The following is an 8,004-nucleotide window of genomic DNA, read 5'->3' as shown; positions in this document are numbered from 1 at the left end:
TTTGAACAGATGTCGAAAAATTCCATTTTCCCATTAAATAAACGCCTACGTCATCTCATTAAGTTTTCTTTCGTTTGATTTATTTTAAGAATAATTAATTAATTATTGTGTGCAGATGTATGTTCATATAAACCAAGTAAACGCAGTCTTTTTGACCCTAAGTTTTCTTTAATAAATAAGTTGGTCAGCGAGAGGTCTCCGGATTTACAACGCGAAAATCAATGGTTCGATTCCCGTCGGTGGACACAGCAGACATCACTCATTAATAAATTTTAAAAAAAACGTGTCGTTTTCGTACATTGCGTGAGGTTGTTGGTAACTTGGATATTTTGTACTAAAGAGGTTTTATCTTATATTAACATAAAAATATCTGTCTTGTTTGTTGACTTGCGTTACTCTTTGCTAGCCTAACTTCAAACACTTAGATTATAAACGAATCACGTTTTATATTTGTTGGATTTTGAACAAAAATACGTGATACCATCTGCGCTAGTCATCCACTAATTTTTAATATGATAGACTAGGGGTAAGGCAGCTAGACAACACCAGTCACTTTCAACTATTGGGCTACTCTCTACTCACGAAGAATGTAATTGATCGTGATATAATAACACCCCTGCGGCTGAAAGAGTTAACAGCTTCGTCGACTTGTTTCCATTCCCTGACCTAAGAACTGCTAGCCTAGCGTCCTTACAACAGGGCCATGTCAGGACCTTATAAACTACTTAAAGTTTTAAAACTTTTAAATCTAGGTCGTTGAAATTACGAAACTAGTTATCTTAAGAATAATTCATGTATTTTTTGAGGAACATAAGTTTACTGAATAAACAGCCACTCACGTCTGAGTGGTTGCTTTAAAACACATTACGTTTACGTAACATCATGGCTCAGTATTAGCCTCTGGCCATGCAGCCGTCTGTGGTTAGAACAATCAATATTTCATATCAACGTTTTCTATTTCAAGTAACTTCGGATGAAACTTCAAAGTTAATTGGATTAGCCAGTGCACGTGGACTAAATTGGTTGAAACTGAAATAATGGGTGTCATCTATACTTTTTACCAGAAATACGATTTAGCTCTTCTCTGTATGTCTTAACTCCTATATACGAACGTAGTCATTATTTTCAGAGAATTATTCCATAGTCATGACCTGCTCATCGGAATCTTTTCTCAAGAAATGTAGCAGCGCTGAGCAAGTGATGCATTAGGTTATATGATATAGATTAGTTACGAACTAATGTTTGTTTTATATATACATAAATGGATGGCCGTGTGTGGCCAGGTGGTTAAGGCACTCGACTCGTAATCTGAGGAGCGGTGGTTCAAATCCCCATCGCACCAAACACGTTTGCCTTTTCAGCCTTGGGGCGTTATAATACCTTGGCCAATCTCATTATTTGTTGGTAAAAGAGTAGACCAAGAATTGGCGGAGGGGTTGCGATGACTAGCTGCCTTCTCTCTAGCCTTACACTGCTAAATTAGGGACGGCTAGCGCACATAGCCCTCGTGTAGCTTTGCGCTAAATTCAAGACAAGCAAACATATTTTAAAATGTATCTCAAGACAGCTGGTATGGGTATTAACACTTTTACTAATAAAGCAGAGGAGAATGTTTTGACATTCTTAGGTCATCTTCAGGTTAACAAAAAGTAATATTTAAATTTAGCTCATTTGACACGCCTAACTTATGATTTTTATGGGCTTTGACTTGAAGTCCAATAGTGTTGTCCAATGGTAATTTTGACAACTGTTTTCCATTTTAAGTAACTGCGTTTCTTCTAGTAGATTGCAAAATTCATCACTTCATACAAGGTTTCTTTTCCTGTTGCTTGAAAACAAGAAACAGACGAAACAAGTGTCTACACTAACCTTTCCTCTTTCTTCTTCACTGGAAAGTTGATACTTTCCTTCCACATGATATCAAGAGAACTTCCTTGGAACAACATCATTTCTATATGCTTGGGATTTTCGCTTTGCTAGTCGAATAAATTTATTTTGAGAATATGTCTTCCTGTATAACTTATGCCATGCTGCATTCTGGGAAATCTCAGTTTTTACGATCTTATTTTCGTTGTCTAATCCGGATGCTGATTCTGGAAATATTGATGGAAGCCCCCATGTTGCATTGTGGGAAATATAAGTTTCCTCAATTTCATTTTGTCCCTCTAACATGTATACTAATTCTGGAGATATTGATGGAAGCTCCCATGTTGCATTGTGGGAAATATAAGTTTTCTCAATTTCATTTTGTTCCTCTAACATGTATACTAATTCTGGAAATATTAATGGAAGCTCCCATGTTGCATTGTGAGAAATATAAGTTTCCTCAATTTCATTCTGTCCCTCTAACATGTATACTAATTCTGGAATATTGATGGAAGCTGTAAGTTTTCTAAAAATGAGTTCGAGTCTCATAATTACTCCTGTTTTGTAATTTTGAATCAATTGTCATTAATTCATTTTTAAGCCTACACGTAGTTGTTTCTCTTTCGTCCAATTTGGAAGCAGACAATATTGTCAGCAAGGATATGGTTCTAAAATTAATGTGTTATTTTTCCATTATTTTCCAGTAATCAACAACCAGAACCTGCGGCACCAATAAATTACATACGTGAAGCTGAAACTGATGAAAATAAGAGATATGAATACGAAATATTGACAAAGGGACAAGATGAAACGTAACTGCAAAGCGTATGTAACCGCTGGCGAACAAAAGATAAAATAGCCCCATCTGAACTTTGTCCATTGTTCCATTTGACATTATCCTCTCTTCTGCTGCAGCGCCGTATAATATCAAATCATGAGTGTTTGTGTAGCAATCACGTCTCGAACCCTAGAAGTTAGGGTTTCCCAATAGACCAGGCACCATGTTCCCAACGCAATACACTAACTATTATACCAGGCAAGGGGCTTTCAATACAATACACGAACCATTAGACAAGGCAAGATGTTCCCAACACAATACACGAACCATTAGACAAGGCAAGATGTTCCCAACACAATACACGAACCATTAGACCAGGCAAGATTTTCCCAACACAATACACTTACCATTAGACCAGGCAAGGGGTTTCTCAATAAATACACTTATCACTAGACCAGGGAAGGAGTTTACCAATACAATACACGAACCATTAGACCAGGCACCATGTTCCCAACACAATACACGAACCATTAGACCAGGCACCATGTTCCCAACACAATACACGAACCATTAGACCAGGCAAGATTTTCCCAACACAATACGCTTACCATTAGACCAGGCAAGGGATTTCTCAATAATACACTTATCACTAGACCAGGCAAGGAGTTTACCAATAAATACACTTACCATTAGACCAGGCAAGGGGTTTCTCAATAAATACACTTATCACTAGACCAGGCAAGGAGTTTACCAATACAATACACGAACCATTAGACCAGGCACCATGTTCCCAACACAATACACGAACCATTAGACAAGGCAAGATGTTCCCAGCACAATACACGAACCATTAGACCAGGCACCATGTTCCCAACACAATACACGAACCATTAGACAAGGCAAGATGTTCCCAGCACAATACACGAACCATTAGACCAGGCAAGGGGTTTCTCAATGCGTTTTTTATTTTCTCAGTATTTTTTAAGTATCTTTCTTGTAATGTTATCTTATAGAAGCACCTAATATATAGAGTATAAACATATCCATTGGATACATAACTCGAAACATTATTCAGAGATGTGTTCTCCTAATAAACCCCGGGAAAAATCACTATTATGTTTGATTACTTTATTCTACCCACAAATGAATACATGCAAATAGTTTGGTTTTATAGAAAGGAACATTTGAGGTTGTCATTCTAAAGTGGGTTTGGTGTGAACCTAGGATTCATGATTTCTAACTCTTTGCCACCATCCACGTGCTTTACATTTGGGACCGGTGGTGTTCAATATTCTGTAAGACTGGCGGGTATTTGGGACCGGTGGTGCTCAATATTTTATAGTGGGGGTGGGCATTTGTGACCGATTGTACTATATATTCTATAAGAGTGACGAACATGAGAGACCCGATGATACTTTATATTCTATAAGAACTATGGGTATTTGGGACCGATGGTGTTCTATATTCTATAGGATTGACGGCCATTTGAGACCAGTTGGTGCTGTACATTCTATAAGCGACGGGTATTTAGGGTCCAATGGTGCTCAATATTCTACAAGAGTGACGGATTGTTAGATCAGATAGGGTTGTCTGTGAGTGATGTTGACTAGGCTCCAGTTTATCGGGTTTTAATTAGCATACAACTCTTTGTCAAGGTTCCGAAACAATAAAATCGCGAATCTAAAGTAGATAACTAGAATTTTGAACAGAGCTGCAGGCTCTCGATTCAATTCAGTGTTTAGACACCAGTGAGTGACAGCTCAAAGGTAAAACCAGATGATTCTAAACCCCTTACACGCAATGATTTAAGTTTACAGAACAAGTAAGAATAAAGATCGTTTCTGCTACACTTAGAGTACTATAAACTACTAGTTATAAAAATATTCATATAGACCTCTAATAAAAAAGAAATGGTGTGGGTCATGGTTAACACAATAAATCATTCATACAACATGCTAGAGGAAACTGTTCAGCTCTGCTTCTTCGATACTTCTGTATAGAAAATTCTTATAGTAGACCTAACACATATGAAATACTTCAAATTCTCTACAGACCTACAGTGCGATTAGATAAATGCATGCTCATAACAACAGCTTAGACAACAGTCATGGTTCCGCTGTTACGCAAGTGCAGTCATAAATTATAACTAATAGAAGCATAACCAAAGTTTACGCCATGACCTATAAAAAGCCATGGCAGAATATAATCAGCACAAGTGGTCAAAGTTCAAGTTATAACGTAACTGAATTCATGACAAATTATTGTTAATACAGATACAAACAAAGCTCACTGGCAGAGAAGAACAGGTAAGCTGTCAAAACTCAATCGTTGTTCAAGCGATCCACGTAATCAAGTAGAACAACAACAAGAAAATATTTTGTAGAGTGTTAATTGATAAAACAGATGAAAAAATAAGGATGAGAAAAGATAGATACTGTGGTATCCTTCTTATATCTCGCCATCGAACATACTAACGTCGATTGTTACCAAACAGTTTGGTTTAACTTTGGGTCTGCATTCATCGGATTGTTTCAATTCTGTTGTCTATTTCAGATTGCTGGTTTGTTAAATCTCTTTGATTTATGAGGCGATATTTCATGCTCACTGAGGCCATTGGTAAGATATCTATTGTATTAATGTATTCTGAGTTGCTTGACATTACGAAGAGATTAGGCTGTTTAAATCGTTATCAACAGAACCAGATTCTGGTTTTTTCTTCAGTTACTAAATACTGTTGTATACGACAATTGAAGCGACAATTTGTGTTTCAGGAGCTGTATTTAATAACAAAAACTCTGATCTCCACACGTTTTTCATGCGACATTTTTGTCATGAGAGCTATGAAGGCAATGACCACACTGCTGCTGGGAATAGTATAAATGTGACCCAGCATGGTCACGTGGTTAGGGCGCTCGACTCGTAATCTGAGGGTTGTGAAGTCAAATACCCGTTACACCAAAGATGCTTGCCCTTTCAGTCGTTGGCGTGTTATAATATAATGGTCAATCCTATTATTTCTTTGTAATAGAGTATCCCAAGAGCTGGCGGTGAGTGGTGATGACTACCTGCCTTTCCTCTATTCCCACATTGCTAACTTAAGAACGTCTAGCGCAGATATCCATTGCGTAGCTTTGCGCGAAAGTTAAAACAAACAAACAGTATTAATGCAAGTACCATTATCAACATTATGTTAGAATGTCACCTTCTGATTAGTTAAATAGCAGCCAATCATATCGTTAGCTATCAAAACGTGACTAAAGTTTAGTAGTTCCTGTTCTATAAAATAAAGTGTGATTAATTCCACGATATTTACATAATATGCTCGTTTTATTCATTGTTTCTATACTTCTAGTGCTGCACTTAATACATGAAACAATGTTTAGGTAAGTAATAATTAAATACAGTTATAATTATCTCATTCAAATAAGGCTCGGCATGGGCAAGCGTGTTATGGCGTTCGACTCGTAATCCGAGGGTCGCGGGTTCGAATCCCGGTCGCACCACACATGCTCGTCCTTTTAGCCGTGGGGGGCGTTATAATGTGACGGTCAATCCCACTATTCGTTGCACACTTCTTTGAAACACGTCATAGGCAAGCCCAGAAGCGTCTATTCGTGCCCCGAATCCTCAGTTGACGTCTTGGAAATCAGAACAGAAAATCGTCATCGATATCACAATAAAAAGCCCAGAATCTGGACCTGTAAGCCCGAATCTTTAAAGTCTCAACTACACTCTTGGGCTAGCTCGTCAGTTATATTTGTCAGAAAACTAGAGTGTTGTGGTAATGGTATAAGTGTAGGAACAAATTGATTACTTGTGAGTTTTAGAAAGAGACCACATTGTGTTACCTGCCATGTACACATATCTGGCTAGCGAACGGGATGAGTTTTATTCTTTTGTTAAAAAAGAAATTAAAATGAAGGTGCCACGTGCTACTTCTGCTTTCCTTATCAGGCGCCAATGATCCGAAAGTTCATCAGAACCGTTGTGATATAAGAACACTATCATATGTACCATTCGTATAAGAACAAACGTCATGGCGTGAAGGCCTTTTACTGGTGAAACGTGATTATAATTATTTATATTTGCCATAATTCATTATTAGTATGACGTTTACTGCTGTTTTGCATCATTTATGCTCTATGCTTGCATTGTTGTTACAATGTATTTTAAATTTCAGTAATGTAAACTCACTTTCTATCCAGATACAAGGAGGTTAACATGGATGCGTCTATATACTGCCAAAATAGTTTACTATTTAAGTTCAGTTAATAAAAATATTTGTTGTTATTAAGTAATATTTTTTTATGTTTATCTATTTGCATATACAAAAGATACCAATTCCAAACGAACTGACTAAAATTACTCTCCCAATAAAAACCTTTTTTTTTTTTTTCACTAACTGATCTAATAAAAGATAACTTATAAAGAAAACTGTCTAATACCATGTAACGAACTACAGGTTGATTTTAGTTTCACCACAAACAACTGAACTGTAAATAGATTTGTTTGTTTTAAATTTCACGCAAAGCTACACGAGAGCTACCTGCGCTAGTCGTCCCTAATTTTGCAGTGTAAGACTAGAGGAAAGGCAGCTAGTAATCACCACCCACCACCAAATCTTGGGCTACTCTTTTTACCAACGAATAGTGGGATTGACTGTCACTTTATAACACCCCCACGGCTGAATGGCGAATATGTTTGGTGCGACGGGGATTCAAACCCACGACCCTCAGATTACGAGTCGAGTGCCTTAGCCACCTGGCCATGCCGGGCCCTTTAAATAGGAGACAACTTGAATAGAAATGGGTGTAATCTTCAAGTTATACTTTAATTTCACCATTGTAGAACGCTAGTCAAATAAAATGTCTTCGTAAAAAGGTGGCTTATGCATAACAAAACAATTATACTTAAATATTTGTTAAAAGTGCCTAAACGCTTACAAAGAATTTAAAAGAAATATACATTGCTTTCAGAGTAACCCACGGGTTTTGTTTCTGTTTTTCGACAAAACGAAGACGATGCCCCAGTCTTTAGAATTAACATATTTCCAAAGAACACTTCTATATAACATGGTTATTAGTAGGTTCTATTAAAACAAAACCCTCAAGGGAACACTACTGTTATTGTAAAAAGGAATCTACTGAATTATTGGGAAACACGCTAATACCACGTGATATTTAGAGATGCATTATTCCTACCAGGATCGCGACCATGTCACGTATAGGGTACTTTATCTCAAGGTTGAGATGCACTGTGTATATATACCACTGTGGTGTTCTGGGTTTGTCCGTATAAACTGCTGAGTGAGTAAGTGTTCAGTTTTTTTCTTTAAACTGTAACAGTGTTGATGTTCTCTG

This window comes from Tachypleus tridentatus, chromosome 7 (genome assembly GCF_004210375.1).
Source record: "Tachypleus tridentatus isolate NWPU-2018 chromosome 7, ASM421037v1, whole genome shotgun sequence".
NCBI lineage: Eukaryota > Metazoa > Arthropoda > Merostomata > Xiphosura > Limulidae > Tachypleus > Tachypleus tridentatus.
Note: the sequence above shows the minus strand (reverse complement) of the source record.